General features: G+C 38.2%; 1 protein-coding gene and 1 non-coding gene across 4 annotated transcripts in view; both read right to left on the bottom strand.

Annotated features, from left to right (window-relative positions):
* The window catches only part of ATXN7L1 (ataxin 7 like 1), a 127,811-nt gene that overhangs the window by 58,457 nt on the left and 44,823 nt on the right, over positions 1-24,531 (bottom strand). The gene's annotated exons all lie outside the window — the stretch shown is intronic.
* Positions 9,680-9,794, bottom strand: LOC136991185 (U5 spliceosomal RNA). The gene has a single exon (XR_010883229.1). It is a non-coding gene; the product is annotated as a U5 spliceosomal RNA (small nuclear RNA).

The raw sequence follows: 24,531 nt of genomic DNA, 5'->3' as shown, positions 1-24,531 counted from the left end.
CAACCTTTTTCCACTGCTCTAAGGCTGGGAAAGTTTTTGAATATTCTTAAAGAATATTTACAGGCAAAGGATTAAGCTTAAATGATGCATAGAGAGTTAATGCACAAGTAAAAATATGCAAAAATAGCATTTCTTATAGCAGGAATGCTTCTGTACATTGCAGTGCTTTTCTAAGTTTGTTACTTTAGTCCTCACATGTATATTGCTTCCTTAAGGTGTTAGATGAAAAGGCCTCAAATGTATCTGTTAAATGCTTATAGCAAACCAGAACCTGTTTGCCTGATGTGTGCAATACTGGATAAATCTTTACAAGCACCCCAAAGTTACACTTCTTAGCCTTAAACTGAGATCCCACAGTACGAGGTAATATTGATATCTCTTACTGACTTAACTGGAACTAACAATAAAGGTTTTCTTTCAATTAGTCTCTTAATCTCACGTTAGAATTAGCAATTTAGATTTAAACTATATTCACATCAGTATTTTCACGTGTTCTGTGGGTATACTGTATATATGTTTTGACAGTAGTACAAAAACATACTGTAAGTTGTCTAGAAGCCGATTAAAACTGTCAAACCAGTATTTAGTTGCTTGCTGACATGTACCTCAGTAAAGACTTAGGAAGAACAGCCCAGAGTGCATTTAGCTGAACATACGAAAGCACACTTACGATCGCTCAGAAAATACAAAATGCTTTAAAGTCATCTGTATGCATGATATTATTATATTTTCTATTCCTGAATCACACATCACAGCTTTTTTCAATCATTTGCACTTGGACTACAGCTACCACCTCAGACTTCCAGAAATTTTTTTTCCACGTATTGGATAACATTTCCCCAAAAGTCTGACAGAAAGTTCTCATGGTAAGATTAAAAAAAAGTTAAAAAGTGGTACCAAACATAGAAAATTGCTTTCTTGCTTTGTTCTGATCTCCAGCCTTTGAAAAACTGTAACATGTTCAGTCTCACTGAATACATTTATTCAGATAATGTACAGTAAATGCAATCCCTAACTAAATTCATAAAAAGTTTTGCAGAAACGTCTGTTCAATGTGTTATCTCTTCCCTTCTAAATGCAGTGCTGCAAACACTAATATTCTGGATATGCAGTCCAGCAGGCCTCACTTTTTTTTTCCCCCCCATTTAATTCTGAATTTCTATCACTTACAGCTTTTATTTTCATCCTATTCAGTCTGTACATAGGGAATTTTAGAAGTACTGAACTTGCCCCTTGTAGACGTCCTCTGCCTTTAGATAATGTCAACATACTTGCTCAACACATTTAAGACTTACTCCCTAGCACATCCCCTATTAGAGCTCTGAATTCTTGTTAGAGAGAGATGAATGTGCATTTCAGGGGGGGAAAAACAGCATGCTGCCGCTAATTCTTAGTAGTATCTATAGTCTGTAGCTACCAACTACCAAGAAAATACTCAAAACTGAACAAGCAGAGCTCAGAAAAATACCACTCTTAGGTGAATTCAAACAGCAAATATTTCATCCTCAGGTCTGGTGACCTTTTCCAAAGATATGCTTTTAAGACTGTAGTTTAGCCAAGACAGCCTGAGCTGATTTAATAACTAAATATTTAACTTAATAATTAAATATTAATTTAAAAGTTAACCAACGTGAATAGACTTCTCTTATTAATCGACAGCAAGTTGACAAGTCTCACTAAGGGTCAGATGACCTACAGGACCCACGGCTAGCAAGGAACAGGGTGGCACTGCTGGGGAGGCCGGGCACGATGGGAAGAGCAGCCCGTGCCTCCGTCGGCAGGAGCGGGCTGCTAGGGCAATGCAAATGCCCGTCGGACTGCAGCCTGGCACAGCGATGGCGCTGCAGAACGGGCACTGGTGTCGCTAGCAGACAAAAAATCCTGGACAAAGTTTTAAAGCTGCTGAAAGTTGTTGCTGTTGTTGAAATTGATTCTTGCCTTAAAATAAACAAACAAACAAACAAAAATAAAAAAAATTGCATCTGTCCTTGCAGCGAGCCGTTCACCCCGGCAAGGAGCTGGGCTGCACCTCGCAAGCAAGCCAACAGCGGCTGCAGCTTCTCTCACAGCTGTGCCTCAGACCCGCTATTTTTTCTTGCGGTCTATGAAAATTTATCATCACGGCTGAACAGTTTATTCCCACCAAGCCTCCCTGAAAGCCGTCCCGTTTATAACGGGGTTATTTTGGAAAGCACTGACCAGCGTTACCTGTCCGGTAACACTCACGGGGCGTGCTGCGCCACGCGCTGCCCCAAGCTCACCACGCTCTTGTCTGCAACCACGCGCTTCACACGGTAAAAGGACATGACAAATGTGGCGAGAATGACCAACTCTGTATACAGTGATATTTTCAGAAACATAATCAGAATTGTGGATACAAAAGGAGAAAAACCCTCTATTTGCTGTGCATACGCATTACCAAGAACGAGCGTGGCGAGAGCGAGCTTTCTTCACTTTCAGGAACAAAGCCCTCGAACCAGTCGGCACTGCGGAGCCCACTGCATCTTGTCTCACCGTTTTGTAGAGACTTTTGTGCATCTAACCAAGACTATTAGGGAAGTACTCTAAGGGAGAGGCACGAGGAATTTCGTGGAGCGTTTCCACTCGGTGCATTTTGCTAGACTTGAGACTCAGCACTATCAGAATATTAGTACCTAGCCCTGCCACTGAAAATGCTCCAGCACCTCAATTTCAAAATAAAAATATCTGCATTTTAATTTGCCCCCAAGTTTTCAAATAAAAAAAATGAACTGGAAATACAATACTTGCACTAGTTATTTTCTTAGTTAACTAGAAGTCCAATTTTTAGTTAAATTGAAAGTTTCAAAAAAAAATTTCACTATATTAAAAGTCCTCTGGAAACCAGTAAGTGTGCATTGAATAAATGCAGCACTGGTTGTCTGTCAGAAGAAAAATCAGTATAAAAGGTGTTCAATAATTCATTTGCATGATAAACATTTATTATTGTATTTCTTGCAACACTATATTAATATTCCAAACATTATGGAAAGAAAGACCACTAAAGCAACAGAAGTCAGGAAGCCTTTCAATAATGTAGCGAGAATAAGTGGAGTACAAGCAAAGTTACAAAAGTGAGCTGATACAATACTAGGAGAATTTTACTGTAGCTGGATAATACACATTAATAAAAACACTACTAGACCGCATTACAATTAATCTTTTAATTTAGATTAATTTTAACTAATACATAATGTATTTTAATATAACAGTATAGGTTACATTTTAGAATTGTTTAGTCATTTTTGCCATTTGTACAGTCTAATATTTCGAGGAATGCAAGTTATTTTTACGAGGCAGCCAGCTGCAGACGTTGCTGAATGTCAAGTATGTTCAGTTCCAGAAAAACTGGGATATTTACAGTTCTGTATAAGCTTTCAAAAGTTTCCCTAACATGTGAATGGAATCTTTGTTTGAATGGCAAACAGCAAAAAATTTTGAAACTGGATTAAAGGAAATAAACAGTGATTTATCTGCAAGGTATCTTTATTCCACATAAAATCCACTTGTGTTGGGCAACCAAGATTTGGTCCACACTTACGAGAAGGTACTACTGCAATGATATATTATGAAGTAATCTTTAACAATTAATTAAGAACAACTGCTTTAAAAGAATTACTTTCATGCACACAGCAATACAGAAGGCAATGATGACTAATGGGGAAAGGCATTGCGTGGCCGGCTGCGTCCTCCAGCGCGAGGGAGGCACCGCAAATGCCAATAAGCACTTGCAGGGCAGGTAAAGAAGCCACTCTCCTACGTCTAGGGTAAAAATATAAGGAAAAAAATCCTATGCAATCTGCTATAGGAGGAAAAGCTGACCTGTTCATTAGAATAAGCTGCTAAACTGTCTGTATAATTCTGTGAAAATCCACTTTGCTTTCACTTACTATAAAGTACATACTGAACGGCTAGCTCACAGATAGTTGTCCATACTGTTTCCACCTGAAGACAGGCAAGATGAATTCAAGCCTAGATCTCCATTTCCATAGTATTTTTAAGCCCACATGAGAGCATCTTACTTTTTGTAGTAATACTGATTCCTGGATATTTTAGCATTTGCTCATTTTACAAAGACATCAACAGGAAAAAAAAAAAAAAAAAAAAGGTATTTTAATCCACAGCACAGCTTCATATACAACACTCTATATAGCTCTTATTCTACAAAATTGAACAAATTACTAATTATTACAAGTTCAGCCAGCAACACTTCTATGCATGTTAATAGATGAACTAATTAAACATCATGTTCTTAAAGGAAAAAAGCAGAGTTTGGCTTTGTAAGTATAAAATATAGATAGATAGATATAGATATAAACAACAACAAAAAATTATAGTATCTCAAAATTTCCAGAAGCTTTACATCTCCAGGTGATCTGAATCAGACATCTGGTGCACCCATTGCAGTCTCTGAGGGTGTAGAAAGCAGCATCACCTAAGCTTATGTTGACCCCAACATGGTGAAAGCCCGAGTCCGTAAGGGACGGAGCAGGCGCAGCAGCAGTGCCTCCGCTTAGCCGTATCAACCTCAGAACACTTCCGTGAAAAGCTTCTGCCAGGACCTTTCGGAAACAGATCCCCCAAATCATCATTTCTACCACAAAAATCAGTACATCTTGCTAAGCAAGTGGATCTCAAAGGAGACAGCTCCACTTATTTGCAGACTGTAACATGTTTATGCTAAATCCCTAGTCCTCCTTCAGCGCGGAGGGTTTTGGACCTGGGCTGACCTTTATTAAAGAATAATGCCCTGTTAACTGGAACATTTCTAAAACCAACTGGCAACCGATTAGTGCGATTCAGCTGCAGCACAGCTTTAAAGCATTTCTTAAAAATGAGAAAAATGAGAATGGCAAAGCATAACTGGTAAAATTAGCTTAAGCCAATACTGCTGCTATCTCAACCGATGCAAGCACCTGATGGGAAATGCAGTAAGGAAAAGAACTGCAGTTGAAAGGAAAAAAAATAATAAAAGAAAGAAAGAAAAGAAGAAAAAAGAAAGAAAACAACAGGGCCAGGCAGGACGAAATACGGCTTTTAAAAACCCAGCATGATTTGCTATACACACGCTGAGCAGCCAGCAGCTTCCTCTCGAAATGAAGCAAGGCTCTGACCTCTTCTTGTTTCGCAGCTACCCCTGCTTACTTAATACACTTTCTACTGGCAGTAAAACAAGTAACAATTCTATCAACTTCACAGACATAAGTGTATTTAAAAAGTTACATATTGATATTACATCCAGTTTTAGAGGAGATACAAGACATTTTGAATTAGTACCTTCAGATCTTTGCTGTCTTGACTGCCTAGCAAAATTACTTGTGATGAAATACTATTTATCCCTTATAAATTACTATTATTAACATGAGGCTTTTTTCTTAAGCAGATGCTGTACAGCCACATAAGAACACCAAATTTCTACTCTAAAAGTTTACAATAAAAAAAAAATTAAAGAAAATACTGTCTTTATACTTCACCTAACTCCAAAAGATCACTTTAAAAACCCAGTTAAGCAAAGCTTTGTTTATTAATTTCCTTCACTGACTTCAAATATACAGCAGGTCAGATCTTCAGTTAACTGGCTACAACACAGACACAAAATAAAGTTTCTAATGATTATCTGAACTGAATCCAAAACAAGACTTATTTGAGCTAACTTTACAACTTAACGTTAGACTAGAATTTTGCCCCAGTTAGGCTTTTTGGCCGCACTCCAGAAGGTGAGAAACCTGAATACTTACGTTTAAAGATTTTATATATCTATTTTTCTTGACATTGCCAAATCTTGGCAAAGCTGCATTAGCTTCCCATCTGCTTGATTTAACTTAACTGTATTCTATTAAGTTTACTATTAAGCGTCTCTCCAAAAACTTCATAAAAACAGCCATTTACCATAAGGTAATGGCTTACTGAAAAGTAAAGTATCCTTCATGAGTAGGTCAAAATATCCTACATAATCAGGCTGCAGTATTTTCTGAAAAAGATTTTCTCAAAGAGAGGTTTCAAGAAAAGAATGAAAGAAGTGGGTATGCTTTTGGGGAGTTTTTTAAATGACTTTTTCTTCCCCAGACTGAAAGACTGCGCAACAAAAAACACAATTATGTCTGAACGAAAGAGTCTCGAAAGGTCAGTCGTTATACAGCACGGAGACTGCAAGCGTACGTGAGTCGAGAGGTGGGATGGCCTAGGCAAGGGATGCCACGACAGCTGAAAACAGAAGTGAACAAGCATAAAACGAGGTTGAGAAAGTGAGAGGCAGTATAACACAGACACACAGTGAATACAACTGGTCAAGAAGCTAATTCCTCTAAATCATGTCTTGCCAAAGCTAAAGAAGGGAAGGCTGCAAAGGAAAGGTGTGATGTGATGAAACAGAGACGACAGTTTTGCTGGATGATAAACAGATAAAAGTATCACCTGCTTCTCAGTTGATATTAAGCAACTCTGCAGAAAGTTAGCCGCTCTATGCATAGCCTCTCACCATTAATCAAGACCTTCCAACAGGTATCCTAACCTTCCCTAAGCATTAAAGAAAACAATTACATTGTGTTTTTTCTCTTTTCTGTTGCATGCTTTGAAACATCATTCCAATCTTAGTGTGCCACATTAAATGTCATACTTCAAAAAACAGAAACAAAAGACACAAGGCAATTCCACTAAAACGACACTCAGATTCAATTTAAAAACTGAAAACCTTCTGTTTTTATAAAACAGATCCATGGAGCAAAAATCCAGTGATTGAGCTGAAGCGAAAAGAAAGGCATACATTACTCAATGAATAATTAATGATTAATGCAAAGTCTTGCATTAAGCAAGCTGAAAAGTGTTCAGTGGAATACATTTGTCTCCATATTTCTTTTCTGAAACCATATGTTAAGCTCCAAGTACTGTTTACTTTAATTTTGTTCTAGCTCAGTGATACTACCTAGCTAAAATTGTCACATCTGTATCTGTGAGTAAAAAGCTTGTTTAAAAACTGCTTCTGGTGCTAATGCTGGCAACAACTTCATAATTTCTCCATATGACCCTATCGCATGATCAGCAGCTGGAAATAAAACTGTCCCAGCACACAGGCTCCTGAGTAACCTGAAACCCTCCCTGTGGATGAGGGTGAAGCAGGAGGAGTGACCAAAGGCAACTTTGCCAGGTTTCGCCGATACCGATCTGGGAAATGCAAGGGAGGAAATGCCTTGCACTTCCAAATTCTGCCTTTATCTTTGACTTTTTTTATCATATGATGATTGAATAGGATGCTCATAGGATCAAGATGACTGGGCATCCTTAAATCAGCGCAGAGCAAAAGCTCAATTGTGTTCCCTCACATCTGTCCGCAACAGTTTGCTGAGAGCATTAAGACAAAATCGCAGTGGGCAGATAGGAAAGCACATAGATAAAATGGCATGAAGCTGCAAGGAGGATGAACTTAGAGGGTGCAGAGGCAGCATCTGCACTTGACCCATGTTAACTGTAAAATAAAAGCATTTTGAATTTTTGTTTCCAATAACTCCAAAATTAAGGAACCATTCCTAAGTATGGTAGCAGTCTTGAAATTACTGATGTCTGTAAGACATGGTAATCTAGCACTTATGGATTTGTTTTTCTAGTTTATAAAAATAACGTTGCATATAAGTGAAGCTGTGAACATAAGACAAACTGGATTAAAAAAAACCAAAAAAAAAACCAAACCACATCCCAACTTCCCTCTCTTCCTAGCACCCTTAAAAACAGAACAAAACAAAACAAAACAGCCCTGCTAAATGTGCTCTTTGCTGTAGCATTTTTTGTTGAACTTCTTTCCTTGCCTCTTTTCAGTTGCAAAGATAGGGGCTAATTTTGATTTGATTTATTCCCAGAATGCCAGACAGGGCTTATGGAGCAGTAGGGATTTCAGCCAAGGAAGAGAAGAAAACCAAAAACACTCCAGTTCTTCCCAAGTCTGACAAGGGGTTAAACAAAAGAAAAAACTACAGATTACTGCATCTGGGAAAAAAAAAAAAAAAAAAAAAAAAGCTGAAATACAGATACCAGATGAAACATTCATGACCACCAGGACTCCAAGCTGGGACATGTGAATTGTGATATTGGGGTTTTTATGTGCAACATTTTAGTGCACGTCCTTTCTCTGCTCTGGGGACAAGATACAAAGTTTGTTGTTATTGTTGTTGTTGTTTTCCTTCTTCTTCCTCCCTTTAACCTCTTTGCAAGGAAAAAATCTGACCTTGATAGGGAACTGTAGTATTATCATGTCACTTGTTAGAAACTATTTAACTCAGTGCATGTATAGCCCATAGATCTCCATCCCTGACGGAGAGACTGGACATTAGTTTGGAAGTGATGAGACAGAATGAATCATACGGGAATGCTCAGTCCTTGCCAACCAACCAAACACTGATAAACTGCTGTTTGAGCATCAGGACTGCCTTCAAAATCACTTTACATTCACAGAATCACAGAATGGTTGAGGTTGGAAGGGACCTCTGGAGATCATCTAGTCCAACCCCCCTGCTCAAGCAGGGTCACCTAGAGCACGTTGCACAGCATCACGTCCAGGCAGGTTTTGAATATCTCCAGAGAAGGAGACTCCACAACCTCTCCGGGCAACCTGTGCCAGTGCTCTGTCACCCTCACAGTGAAGAAGTTTTTCCTCATGTTCAGACGGAAGTGTCTGTGTTTCAGTTTGTGCCCGTTGCCTCGCGTCCTGTCGCTGGGCACCACTGAAAAGAGTCTGGTCCCATCCTCTTGACACCCTCCCTTCAGATATTTGTACACGTTGATAAGATCCCCTCTCAGCCTTCTCTTCTCTAGGCTAAACAGGCCCAGCTCTCTCAGCCTTTCCTCATAAGAGAGATGCTCCAGTCCCCTCATCATCTTTGTAGCCCTTTGCTGGACTTGCTCCAGTAGTGCCACATCCCTCTTGTACTGGGGAGCCCAGAACTGGACGCAGTACTCCAGATGTGGCCTCACCAGGGCTGAGTAGAGGGGGAGGATCACCTCCCTCAACCTGCTGGCAACACTCTTCCTGATGCAGCCCAGGATACCATTGGCCTTCTTGGCCACAAGGGCACATTGCTGCCTCATGCTTAACTTGGTGTCCACCAGCACTCCCACGTCCTTCTCCGTGGAGCTGCTTTCCAGCAGGTCAGCCCCCAACCTGTACTGGTGCATGGGGTTGTTCCTCTCCAGGTGCAGGACCCTGCACTTGCCTTTGTTGAACTTCAGGAGGTTCCTCTCTGCCCACCTCTCCAGCCTGTCCAGGTCTCTCTGAATGGCAGCACAGCCCTCTGGGGTATCAGCCACTCCTCCCAGTTTTGTATCATCAGCAAACTTGCTGAGGGTGCACTCTGTTCCTTCATCCAGGTCACTGATGAAGAAGTTGAACAAGGCTGGACCCAGTACTGACCCCTGGGGGACACCGCTAGCTACAGGCCTCCAACTAGACTCTGTGCCACTGATCACAACTCTCTGAGCTCTGCCATTCAGCCAGGTCTCAATCCACCTCACTGCCCACTCATCTAACCCACACTTCCTGAGCTTGTCTATGAGGATGCTATGGGAGACAGTGTCAAAAGCCTTGCTGAAGTCTAGGTAGACAACATCCACTGCTCTCCCCTCATCTACCCCCCAAAAATAAAACAAAATGAAAAACAACAAAAAAAGCCCAAAAAACACCACTGAAATGGAGCCTCAAAAAATTCCTTGACTCTCGTTTCTGTTCCTCTCCAAGGAAATCTTTAGTAAAAAGTGAAAGATTTATACGATCTGAAGAGAAACCAGAGTATTCAAGATATATCAGTAGTTATCACTGATCTGATAAACGTAGGAGTTGATATCATAATGGCTTTTTTTTTTTTAATTTACTATTTCCTGACAGTTCTGTACCTGGCTTTACATTTCTTTTAAAAACACCTATTTTGGCTTGGTTCAGGGAGCGTGTGTGTTTCTAAAATTCTCACTGATCAAAAAGCTAAATATTTCTAAATATATTTGTACCGAAAAGCTATTTAAAGCTACATCTCTAAATGAAAGGTGGTGAACCCCAGTTAGATGACTGCTTCCCTGACTAAAGCACTCACCTTTCTGCCACAAGTGATTTGAACCTAAAACTTGCTACTTTGCAGAAGAGTGCTCTGATGACAAAGTATTGTGAAGGGGGTTGAGAGGTTGAGCAGGATTTCGCTCACTCTCCTGCCGAAATTATTTCACCTTATATAAACAATCCTTTCCCATTCACAGATTGGCTCCCAAGTGAGTATCCTATTTGTCAAAGCTAGGGATTTGCGCTCTTTCTTACTCTCTTCAACAGCTATTTAATTACTTTATTCAAAATAAAAACTTCCATAGAAGAGAAGAAACCAGCGTGGACTTGAACCAGAAGCATTCAGTCCCTCAGAGTACAAACAGTTCTGAGGGGATGAATAATCCTACACAACTCCTCAAGCCCTTCCATGTCTCTTCCGTGCAAGGCGGTCAGTCACTGGAGCAGACACCGGCTCCCGAGCCAAGCTGTCACTCCGCTCCCCAGCAGACGGGATGCCCCAGCTCCCTGCTGGCATTTCCTTACTTCAAGCAGAGCGCTGGCCATGCGAGTGACTACAGACACCCGCCAGCCCTAGATGGCCTGCTCTGGGTGCTCTTCATTCAAATCCCCGCCGATTAGGGAAGAAAAAGGTAAACAGGATGACCCTCATCCCAAGTAACTGTTCTGATCGCCAAGCCAGGGGCGAAAGGAATAGAAACAACTTTGCAAACATGGTCCTTCACTTTCTCTGGTTTTTCTTCAGTGCCCTGAAGGAAAGATTTCATCTCAGGTCAAGTGGAGCACTTTGCCTCTAGTGGCATGAAGTTTATTTTGGTAAGAAAACATGGGGCAAAATTAGTTACAACAAAGCCATTTCTTAGCCTGAAAAAACTGTTTTCTTCGCTAAGCTAGGAAAAAAACCAAACCATTTTCTCCAAACAGGTCTACACAGAAAGTGGCAGTGTAACTACTCCCTCATAGTTGTTTTAGTATTAAGGCTACAATTGCATTCAGGGTACGATGGGTTGGTCAGCCAATATGTATATATATACACATATGTACGTATGTATAAACCCACCTTTGCTTCTTTCCTCACCCTGACAAAACAGGGGCCAGAAGCACAAACCACTGCACAAGTATTAGACAACAGAGGGTCCTCATCTACTTTAATGAAAAAATGCAGCTAGGTATTCCAATATGACAGAAGAGGGATGCAGAAACAAAGAAATTTAAAAAATGAAGCTGAATTACTACCTCAGAATCAAGGCATCAAACACATTCAAAAACATGGAAAGCTTGAAACCTGTCAGAAAGCCTGAAAGGACAACAGATCATCACAGCGTAAAAGGAACATTCAGAAAAGATAAAGCACAATAAATATATTTTTTTTACATCCATGTCCCCTGTAAGAACATTTTGAGATTCCCCTGCCAAAAGCCTTCTTTAGGAAAGGCTCAAAGACTCTGCCTCCCACCAGTAGAGGATGCCACAAAGCATGTGGACAGAATTCCATGGTGTTTATCCAGGCATTCCATAGGAACCTATGGATGCAATTACTGAGCTCTGAATTAGCAAGCATGTCCCTCACTGAAAGCCACCTTGTATTGGAATATCAGAAGGTAACACTAACGTATGGGGGAACACAAGAAAATAAAGACTAGCTAGTCTGAAATGTATCCAGATGTGCTGTGGAAACTATAAAAAGGAATCAAATTAGGGTATATATGGATAAATATGATATATTGGGGAAAAGTCAATATATTTTGTGACGGACAGACATGAGTCACAAATACACTGGAGTTCTTGGAAGGCACAAATAAGCCTGTGGACAAGGGAAATTCAATTGACACAGCCTAACTGAATTTCCAAGAAGTAAAATGAGGCCATGTATTAAAGTTTCTTAAAGGAAAAGCTAGCTACTATGGGACAAGAACTAATGTTTCATTCCCCCCGCCCTCCCTGCACAGCACCCAAAGGCTAAGTAACTACCTACAAGACAAGGAAAGGAGGATGATAATGGCCAGTTTTCAAAAGAGAGGGGAAAAAAAAAAAAAAAAGAAAAAGCGTACCAGTGACTTCTAGCAGGGGTCTGTATTAGGGCCTGAACTCTTCAACATATTTAGAAATGATCTGGAAAATTAGGTGGCTAGTAAGAGAATAAGATTTTCAGTAATTAGTTACTCAGAGTAGTAAAGATGAGTATCAGACTGCAGAAAGAGCTCACAGTACTGAATAGTATAATAAAACAGTAAATGAAATTCAAATGTAGAGAAATGTAAAGTGACAGACACGGAGGGAAAAAAAACCCACAATCAACATTATATACCAAATTATGGTCTCTGAACTATTATTACACAGTAATGAGATACCAGAGTTGTAACAGACCAGTTGTAAAAGTTCCACAAAATTGTCGTCTCAGTGTTTGAGGCGAGCTGAATGCGAGGGAAGGAATATTAAACCACTGGTTTCCTCCCTTCAAAAACAGTTCAGAAGAACTAGTTAAGACGCAAACACACATGGCAAAGACACGACGAGTTTCTGTGAGAGTGACAATTAAACAGATTAGGACTAGTCAGCCTAGAAGCGCGATGACAGCAGAGGATTATGATGCACGTTTCCTATGAAGGTGGACAGGAAGTGATTATTCACTGGTGGACAGCAGGTTCCCAACCAAAAAAAGGTGGTATTTCTTCATGCAGTATACGGTTAAGTTTTGAAAATCCTTCCTACATGACCCTAGCTGCTAAAAGTTTACACTAAGTTCACAAAGCAATGCATCAATAAAACTGTTTAGCAGCAAAATGACAGAAGACTACCCTTTTGTTTTTAAGGTTCAATTTTTTGCTATAGCATTCCTATATTCACCTAATTGAATTTTCATCTAATGGAAAAGTATGCTTTACTTTAGGTTACTGAAAGAAAAGTTATCCTGTTCTAAAGTGACCTAGAGCCAAACTATCAACATTGACATAGGTTTTGAACTTCTGCAAAGTTATTTTTGAGTACATCCTCTTCTGTTTTATTGCAGACAGTTTCTGCATCAAGGCTGTAATGACTTCACGCAGGTTTTTAGTTAATGGACAGCAAAAAGCTACTACCCAGAATACGCTGCTCTGTGCCGTGCGGCTCTCTACAGCTGTAAGTATCAGTGCCTGCCCATGCCTTTCTTGCCTGTGCAGAAACGCTGAAAAGCTTTCCTTCTCATTTCGACATTCCCACTACGTGCATCTGGCATTAGATAGTGACAAAAAGATTAAACAACTGCAAACTAATTAATCCCTTGTTGTCCTAACCAATTAAACCCCCCTGTTTTTACCCCTAACTTACAGTTTTCATGTACCTAATGTTGCCGAATGAGAAACCCCTGTTTGGGCTTATTTGGACACCTGCAGAACTACTTGCAAGTTTGACAAACCTTAAAATACGTGCAAGGATGCATTGGACAAAGTTCATGCTATCCAACCAAGAATCAAACACTAAATCAAACTGAAAACATGCATGATCAACATAAAACTTGTAATTACTGTTGGTCGAGAACTGTTCTATGTTTTAGCTTTCACAGACAGATTCCTGTTTCAGTATTTCAACATAAAGGCTGCATCAAAAACCAGACTCCTCCCTGCAAACCTTCTCCCCACAAACTGACTTAAAATATGAAAAGATTTTTCAGTCAGCAAAAGCTTAAAACTATACTGTTTAACCCCCCCCCAAAATCCAATTAGATATTAGTAAACCACAACACGCATGATATACTCAACATGAGAAGATGACCCTATATAATACATGATCTATCCAGAGAGAACAAAAATAAGGAATTGTATAAAATAATGATAAACTAATGCTCGATTTAAATGTATTTTCACATATGCAACGCTTGATATTTTATGTAAGGAAGGTATTAGGTATACTTCACTAGATGCAGAGCAGACGCTAGGCATGGTGAAAGATTATTTCTCAGAAACAAGAAGTGTGTCCAAAAAAAAAAAGGGGGGGGGGGGAAAATTTGTTATTTCCGAGAACACTAATTAAAGAAAATGTTCCTGGTCAACAGCATCATTAGTTTCACAAACAAAAATAACTAATGAGGCAGATTTCATTTAGGCATCTTTACAATAGGTAGATTTTGGTGTAGGGAGCTAAATCAAATATTTAAAATTGAATCAAAATCAAAATAGATACCTCATGAGCTGAATTAGTTGCCCATCATCATTTGCCTAACATACTTTAAACAGTTCTTTCATTACGTCTCGTAGAATGTAATTCATTACTCTGTCTAGATCAATGCAACAATTTTAGTTTAAAAACAGAAGCCTACAGTGCTTCTAACATACCCGTAATGATCAAATATATTTTAGAACAAGGCCTAATTCAATGTTTTTGGATTATACTATGACAATTATTACATTAATATCACTAGTTGAATAGAATAGCATTAAGCTATTAAGATCATTATATGAATCACTACAGGCTTGTGAAATAGGAAACACACAGAGGAGCTTCAGCTATGTTTGAAATGAGCAGAATTTTAAGTACAGTATTTTATGCATGCAAATAGGATGTTTTGAACAGATTTGGCACTATTCAAGCACCAAAAGATTGTATACTACTATTACAATGAAATAAACAGAACTCACTGGATTTTACACATGAACTTGTGACACACACACTTGCATATTTGAGGATAAAATCACATCAAAACAAACAAGAAGAAATATTTAAAAATTAAGAAGGTATAAAAAAAAATCCAGAACAAGTATTATTGAACACTGCAAAACAGGTATCTAAAGTAGATTTGCAAGGTTGGTACTAACCAGCTTATCATAGTTGAATTGTCCTCTATTAAAAAAAAAAAAAAAATTAAAAACATCAAATCAGAAAAAAAAAAATTCTACGTGAAAGGCATTAACATAACTGCTTCTGATGCCGAAAAATACAAAGCTCTTAAACTACAGCTCAGTATTTGATTTGACTTGATACAATCTCCAATTTCTATCCACGGCAGCCCTTTGAAAAAGGACACCTCGCTATCCTATCGCCGACATGCATGCAAAGGGACTCGTCTCCCGCACTGCACCGTAAGTCAGCTGCAGGTGCTAGAAATGGCTACGGAAAGAGCAGCGGAAAGCAGGATTTCAGAGCATCAGAAGTACTTCTGGAAAGCAGCAGACTGCCACGCCAGGTTTCTTTCCACTCACCACTGCACATACCAGGGTAGTCTCGCACTAGCAGCTGTGAGGGCCAGAACAGTCCTAACTATTTTCAGTTTTGCCAGGTTTTAACAGGTTATGATGGAAAGTGTTGAGCAACCTCAGCAGGTATATTACAAGTCTTCCCCATCCCTCTCCCCTCCTGCCACAACCGCCATCCCTCCAGCACCGAGGCGGTCGGAAGAATGACGCACCGAACTCAGCCCTGTAAATTATAGCATATAGGAGATTAAACTTAAGCCTAATGCTACAGTCAACCTTCAACAGCTGAGTTCTATAAACAGATACTCCTTAAAAGAAATCCTTACTGGTTACTATTTAAAACCCCATCTCTTAAAATCTTGACTGAAATGAATTACCAGTGATACCTATCTCCCATCAATGCCATGACAACAACGAACAGTACAAGTATATACTGTATCATTTAACACAATTTATGTGCAGTTAAAAAAAATATATAACAGCTCACCAATCAAACACTATTAATGAACACACTACACAAAAGAGATAATGCATATTATAAATTAGCTTATGCATAAACTAGACCAATGCACTTTCAGTACTCTGAAAAGCCCAAAATCATTATTACTCCTTAAGTCTACTTCCTACGTAGAATTATTTAAGATCAGCATTAGGAAATTACAGCACAATCAAGGAACAGTAAAAGGCACAACTTAATTGAGGAGATTAGGGAAAGGACAATCAATCATTATTTTATTTCCACATTTTTCAATTTCTTGCATAGGTCCCTAAATAGGAAAGAGGGGAAAAAAGGTTACTAGGTTTGATGGCTGTTGAATACTCCCTGTTCCCTGATGTACAAGCCTCAGAGCTTGAAAGTGCCAAAATGTTCATGCCTTCTCATTCAAAGAATCTTTTGAATGGAAAAAAATGGAATTATTGAAACTATTTAATCTATTTATAGAGAAACAAAAACCTGTTAATTTTTAAAGTGCCTAAGTTATAAGTGGGAAGCTCACAACAGCCCCAAAATGCTATTCATTGATCTTATGTATCTATTCCTCTATCCAAAATTCTGTTTTAGGCTCTCTCACTGATCATAAATTAGCAACAAACAAGACAGCAGCAGAGGAACGGTAGTAGAAAAAAACATATATATACACACACTTTTATATATATATATATATATATATATAATATATATATATAATATATAAAAAAAACACATATATATAAACTATATAAAATTAGCAAATATTGTGCTGCTTGTTTCCAAACACGTATCGGCAGGTCTGAACTCGGCTCCACTCGTAATTCCCACGCTAGACTAAGAGAACACAACGAGCTCCCTCCAGCCTTGAGCAGACCGCAGCGACCCGGAAGGGAAGGACGTGCCATGTTTCCTGCTGCTCTGAGCAGAGGCTGCACCTTTTTCAGTCCCTGTCACAGTATTTCCCTTGGATCTCAGTGTTATTCTCTACACTCAGCATTATTTATTTTGTCCCATAGATCTCCAATGCAAAAAGCATTCACTAGTCTTGTTTTTGCCTGGGTTACGGTTTGTCTGGTGGTTAGGGCCATCTCCTCTCCTGGAGGTGGGAGACCAGAGAATAGCTCCCAGGTGGTAAGGTTACTAAATACAAATCTCTTGCTTCCTGGTCAAGTAACTACAGAGAAGGCAGGATTTTTTTTTATTTTTATTTTTAATGAACATGGCCTTACTATTGTATCTTCTGCTGAGCTGTACGCGGTACACATAGGAAAAAAACAAGTTGTTTGCAGTTGTGGATGAGCAGAGTAATCAATACTGAGGTGCCCAACACTCCTGGGCATGTAAGCAGCTAGGAAGGATTTTTGCTTATTGCTTGATCTGAATCAAGTACTAAAAATTCAGTTGATTAGCTTTTAGGCATCTAAGCACTTTCTTTGGATCTGGCCAAAGTCCACTAGCAGCTAAGGTCTAGAGCTGTTCTCTCAAAGGAGTAAAACGAAGAGAGAGTTTGCATTTCTGTATCTATTCAGAGACCCAAGAATTGCTATGACAGTCTAAAAATAGAGCATTCCAAAAGGGTACACAGGGAAAGAGATGATTAATTTAAAGGCCGTGCTGTTTTAGTTTAGCCTCGGCAAGGCTGACATTCACCCTACCTGGACTGTCCATGCAGTGCTTTACCATTTAAGTTCTACAGGGATGACGCAGAAGATGGATGGTGGCCTCAGTTTCATGCAGTTTAAAGCAAGTGAAATGAGTTACAGACAAAATCAGTATATCCTATGCAATTGCACAAGTACAGTTAAAATGAGTAAGATGAGCACAAAATAGTCAAATCCTTCCCCCCTCCCAAAGAAAAAGCAAACTTGGGTTCTTGCCAGTCCAACTGCTAACACTGAACAACTGTTGCCATATTTACCAAAAAGCTGGAGGGATGAGAGTAATTTTCATTATTTTAATTCTCTTATGCATGCAACCGAACCATGTAACTGACAACCAGAGCATTAGCTGATGAACAACAGCACCATATCACAAGTTTTGACAAGGCTGTGAAAAATCACAGCAACAGAAGGGAGAATCACTCAAAATGCCATTGTCCCAGAAGGGCACAAGAACACTCGCACTGAGAAAGGTCAAATGCAGTAGATGAAATACAAACAATGACAAAACCCCCAAATATCTGTATTTAACAAAAGCAAGGCATTGAATAATTGGAAATAATATCAAAACTGAGAAGAATCTATCAAATGCGATAGTGATACCAATATCAAAATCCTGATGCAAAAAAAAGATGTCAGCTACTTGATATGTTCCAGCTCTTGTTAAGTAAGCAAATCATTCTCATTCACACGATAAGCTTAGCCTTCTTTCGTTAAATCATGGTTCATTAAATTATAACATGCAACCATTCCAATGCAAAATAGCTAGTCTGAGTAATTCAAAATATATAAACTCTCTTACAAAAATAATTATGATCTGAAAGGGAAAATAATTGATTTATAATCTTCAGTGCTCCATTACTTCGTAGCTTGTTTTTTCTTTTAAATGATGCTTATACAGCCAAATAGAAGGAATAAAAAGGAAATATCCTTTTCCACCTTTCATGAGGACATGAATATGTCATCACAAGAATATATAACTCAGAAGTAATGAAAAATCAAGGAATGGTATTTTTTCAAGTAATAAGAATTTCTACCTCTTAATTAGAAACCTATGTTAGAATAACCTTAGAGACAGGAAAGATAGATAGCAATGAACTTGCAATAAAAAAAATTAAAAAGAGAGAGATCTTCACAGCCATTTTTCCTCAACAAAGCATAACTGGTCACTTCTATACACTATGTCATCAAATGGAGCTCTGAACTATTCAACTCATTAAGATAGCATCCACATTTTTGGAAATTGTTCCAGAGTATGTTTGGAAACTTTCTTTGATGGTTATACTACAATTGTTCTTTAGCTAAGCTAAATTATTTTAAATAATTCAAAAATTGTTAAAATTTTAATTTAATTAAATCCCCCCAACTTCACTTTTAACACTTTCCCCTCATTAATTTACTTCCTCATACTAAAATAAAAAGTAAAGTTAATTTGACAAGCTCTCTATATCTACACTGCTTGTTCTTCACTATTCTGGAGCTACCTTTTATATGATATTTTCTTTTTAACAGGAAAAGGCCAAAGTTAACAAGCCTATTATTGTAAGGAATATTTTTGAAAAATAACCAGAACTGTATTTGACACTCTTTAGTCTGGTAAAAGATTAACGCAATATAAAAATATCAAGCTTTATTCTGTCTGGGGCCAAAGGAACACAGAAACATCTCCTGAGAAATGGTATGGGTCTCATCTTAACAAGTAAGAGACAGGCTGTCACAGAATTTGAGTTAAGAAAATTCATATGGCCAGACTGCTCTGCATAGATTGCTATCCTAAAAAACTTATAGAAAATGGATATAATGGAGGGGGAAAAAAAATCCAACAACAAAAAGCAAGAACATTACGGTACCTCCAAGATGCTCTGTTGTCCCCAAAAACATTCTACACAAAACTAAAATCCTCCCCACAGCAAGTACAGTTAAGTTTGCTACAAGCTATACAACCAGGCTGATGTCTCATTTCAAACTGCTTTATGGAGAAATAAATACAACTAGGTGTTCACTCATTAATAAAAATCTAAGATGCTGTACCACTGCAACAAGCCAGTAAAAGTGCTATTCACAACAACTGGGTTCAGAAGCAAGCAACACTATTTCAATCCCATTTTTTAATTCTATGATACACCATTTTCAAAATGTACAGTAATACTGAATGACCTCAAGAAATTATTTGATTTTTTTATAGTTTACTCAGCAGTCTATAAAGCCAAGTCTCTCTTTCAGTTGGCCTTATGACACATGTACACGAATGGTTTAATCCTTGTAAATGGATGTAAATCCTTATCCCAGAGATATAAGGACATGAAACTCTTAAAAATAGTTCAGTCTTTGCCCAACCTAGAACCTAGGACAGATCTACTACTTTGCAACACTGAGCTTCATGCTGTGTTTATTCAAAGACTCTCAAATTTAGCAAGCCAGTCCCCCAACTAGCCAGGCCTGCTTATTTTACCTTTCTGATTACTACTGGTCTAAGGTTGTAATATGCATCACTTTCCATTTAAAAAGCCTGAACCACAAACATATTTTTCTTTTTTCTGACTGATATTCCAGGAATCAAACCCTTAAAAGTTAAATAACATCTGCCTCTACAATCTTCACAACTTCCCTGTGCCATCAAGGACAGCTGCCACATGTCTAGAAATCAGAGACAAATGCAACATTGGGTCTTCTTATGCTCTACAGAGAGGCAAACGCCAACAAGTGTTCAAGAGAGGTGTCACAAAGCACAAATGTTCACTCAACTAAGCATCCCAGCGCTGCTCCAAAGCCAAGACCTTCAAGTTACAGTACAGGGAAACAAGAGACATAAAGCACAGGTCTGGCATGGGCCTAAATCCTTACTGAGAGGATACGGACTGGATCTTACTGGGGATATTAGTAAGAAACCACACATGGGAGATTCTGGGATAGATCTCTACAAGTCCTTGTCAGCAGCAATGAAGACACCCCATGATGTAGCCTTCAAGAGCTAAAAAACAGTAGTGGCTTTTAATGCTTTCTCATTTCATTGTCTCCATTACAACTTTAAAGCTGCAATTCAAGACATGTAAAATAATACATTTTACAGTAAATAGGACAGTTTAAATTACCTCAAAGTCTACTGACTGAGGTGTTCAGTATCACTGACTTTAAAGGCATACTCCTGCATGACCCAATTAAACAAAATCCAATCCACCAAATTGATTCCAACGCTCGACAGGTGATGAAATTCTAAATAAAACTAAGACTGGAAATTAAATATTCCTGCTTCACAGAATCTGTTGAAGTGATCTGTTGATTTCACTCTCTTAACTGACTGCAGCCAGATCCAGTGTGTCGCAGTGTCTCTTGATGGATTATTGATATCATACCATAATGTAGTGAGAGATTATTCTAGCCCCAAGCAGCTTGCAGTTGATCTGTTTTCTAATGCAAGATTTCTATCATTTTCTCCCCAGATAATACAAATACAGATCTAAGTAATAAGGCAGAATGTCCAGCCCTTCTTTAGATCTTACTCAATTCTTATCAAGATGATTATATATTAGTGGACACGTCAGTTACACAGTACATAGTACTTTTAACAGCTTCATTTTTTTTTTAAGAAGAGTTGTTTTATAATAATCACCAAGGCCTCCAACAACCCTTCTGTCTTCTGAAGCTTCTTTTATATAGTTTAAAGCACATCACCTTTTAAATAACATATTTCATCTATATTTTTAAAGCTCTTCTACAGGTCTTTCAGCAATATCCCAGTGTACCTTTCTTGAAACAAGGCTGATTAGATTAAGTACAGTCTTCAAGGGGATAACACCATCTATCAATTATTTTCAGTATTTTCCATTTCTTTTAATGCAGTCTACATTGTTTGCTTTTTAGGTCCTTATTGAGTTTAGCCTTTTAAAGCAAGCAATTCAGAACTTAACTCTCAATTGCCCAGCGTAACAGAGGATTGTGATAACAAAGGTGAAGCAAAAGAAACTGCGTAAATAATGAAATAATGGAGAAAAGAGAAAAAGAAGAAAGGCCAGGGATTCACGGGATCTTTGCAGCTTATGGGCAACATGCTAGTACTGATGTTAACTGGTTACTTACAAAGAGCTCAAAAAGTTTCTTTCACCATGGACTGCTTTACCCTTGTCTGTAGTAAACTCCCTGCTTCATCATTTTGTCCCTTTGCTTAGTTTTAGTATATCCTTCCACAGTTCCTTTCAGTATCCTCAGTATTGTTCACAGGACGCATTCATTGCAAATTCTTCCACCTTTGCTCTTTATACTATTGTTCTTCATATTAAAACCTAAACATCAACCTTAGCTACAGAATCCTGAGACACTGAGCTGTTAACCTTCTGCAGTTTTAAAGGCTCAGGTTTACAATCCTATCTTTTGACTAAAAAATATATTGTCAGCCCATGTTTTGACTTAACCTCTTAGTATAAGAAGCACCATTTTAAGCTTTAAAAGAACAAGCAGATAAAAAAAATGCAACTAGATGTAGAGTCACACTATCTATGCTTCTTTTTAATTAAAATTTAATTCTTCATAGGAAGCACTGAAAACAGGATACTGATGAGAGTATAATTTTAAATAATTCATCTCAGACAAAATTCTGTTAAAGGTTTTGTGTTTGTGAGGAAACTAAGTTACTGTCTATTACCTTAACCATAATACTCTTAAAATGAAGCATCTATCTGCAGTGACCTATCCTATATTAAGTGGTTGCTGTATCTAGCACTACGGCATCTCAGTTTCTCACAATCACACATTCTTATCAACAAAACTAAATCTCATTGAGTCTCATTCAAAACTTCTGCATGATAACAGCAGATGCAAAAGTTCTCTGCAAAGTTTCAACCTCCCTAAGTTTCTCCTAATAAACAAAAATCTCACGACCTTTTTTCAGACTACCTGTTTGTGACATACTTAAGAAGTTTTTGTTGTCTAGCTGGCTGTTTAAATTCCCTTGGCCATCTTAATTTCTGCCTTACAATTACTTGTCATTACTTATACTCTTATTATTTCTTTCCTGTGCTGTATTTCTACTCTATAGATAAGCCTGCAGGCCCAAACTCTTATGCTGCTTACCTTTCAATGACGCATTTTTTACCTTTTTGAGTACGCTTATTTTGTAGCCTAGCATTTTTCAGAAAACATTATTTCAAAGGCCCTTAATATAACAACCTAAATCTCAATAACTTTACAGCTGATAGATTTCACATTCATTTTCCCCTCCCTTCCAAATTTTCCTATCTAGTTTTGAAAATGAAGCCCCTAAAGATAAACTTGGCTTCCCAATTTTATGACTTGCTGAAGCCAGAAGTTTCTTCTGCCTTCTTCAAAATATAAGTCTTTTGCCTTAGCATTGGTGACATATGATGCCATATTTGAACCATTAATGAAATACTTATACAATATGATATAATGCATATTATGTTCAGGCCAAAACTGCGGATCCAAGCTCTCCTATGAGTGCTGATAACTCTTCTCCCTCCAGTGTAGGTCCCAAGACACTCTAGCCATTTTGGAGTCAACACAGGAAAACTCCTTCTGCAGGTCCATGTGTGGTTGGAATAGATTCCCAAGAATGGAGAGGAGGAGACATTTCTACCAAGTCTGCCTTTCAAACTGGTTTTGCAGAAAGAAAACACTGTGGGAGAACCTCTGAACCGCACCGCGTTCTGCCCTTCCCCTCTGTCCCGAGGGGGCAGAGCTCCAGGATCAGCTGCACTGTGGTGGCTGCTCAGCTCTTACAAGGAACATGACTCCTAGGACAGAAGGTGAGGAGAAAAACCTTACTTTCAGTATAAACCTTGGCTTGATAGTGAGGTTCACTACCCTCCTAGCTGACACACAACCCTGTGAGCATGAGATGTGTCACTAGGACCAACATATCAAAGCCTACAACTCAACTCAGTAACTAAACTAAAACTAAAAACACAGCTTTAGGTTCAGTTGCTGTTTTGCCTATGTAATCCTGTACCAACCTTGACTATCAGATAAAGAAATCAAAACACTGATCTAGCATTTCAATCAACACTTCTAGTAGTTCTCTATACCTGCTGCACGAAAACAGGACCAACTTTCATACTACTACTCCCCAAACAAGCATGCCATGACCAGAAAAAGCGTAACTATGAAAGGCTACAGCAAGTCATTTTTCAATGGTCATTAGTCAGGAATTCAGCAACATGTGTTATAACGATTTTTCTGTTCAGTAGCACATCTTTTATTAATGCACCAATTTAGTGCATGGTACCCACTGTACTTATGACCATATGCAGAGAAGCTTCTCTGTCACTGAAAGAACCATAAAATACCTGAACCTAGGCAGGAAGAAACCACATATAAAACTATGCATGAGAAAAATATTTAAGAAAAATGACTCATTAAAACTCTGGATTCTCTTCCTGCCAAATAATTAAATTAATATTCCATTCTCCCAGTATATTAATGCTTTCAGATCTTTTCTTATTCACTGGATACCAAATGCAATTTACTTTTTCACAATTATTTAAATCCAGGTCAAAGGTACTGTTGAATAGTACAACTGCCTTTCGACATGACTGCAATTGCTTCTGGCTGGTCATTAGCAGTCCATCCATACAAAACCACAGTAATATTTTGGTAATCTCTCCTCCAAAGAAAATAAACTTATACATTTTCTGTTCATTCCACTTATGTTTTCACTTACTGAGTTGCTCTGTTACCGAGAAGAGTGAAAGAGACACAGAATTTGTGAAGTCTATTTGTGGTATTTAAGCAAGTAAAATCTTTCTGGGTCATTCATTTTTGACCTTCTTAATGTATTTCACTAATCCCATCTTCAGTACTAGCTACCATTCATTATCATGCAATCACCTACAAACTAACAAAATTAAACTGAATTTTAAGAAGAAAAATTAAAAACTCATACAAAGCTAACCACTTCAGTCACATTTTGCAATCCTTTTAAAAAGACAGAAATAAACTTCTGGACAAATAATAAATAAGTCGGATCTTGGGATGAAGTTTTTCAGGGAATATTACAAGTAGTTTGTTAATCAATTAAAAAAATCTTTTTCTAACTAAATAAGTTTTACTTACAAAAAAAATCTAAAAATTGTCATCTTGCTGTTGTCGTACTGAGAAATACATATCTGCATATTTCTGCAGCTTCTCAAATTAACATTTTCAAGAGAAAGTTAACAAGTTTGACTT

This window comes from Apteryx mantelli, chromosome 1 (genome assembly GCF_036417845.1).
Source record: "Apteryx mantelli isolate bAptMan1 chromosome 1, bAptMan1.hap1, whole genome shotgun sequence".
NCBI lineage: Eukaryota > Metazoa > Chordata > Aves > Apterygiformes > Apterygidae > Apteryx > Apteryx mantelli.
This window is presented reverse-complemented; position numbering and strand designations above follow the sequence as displayed.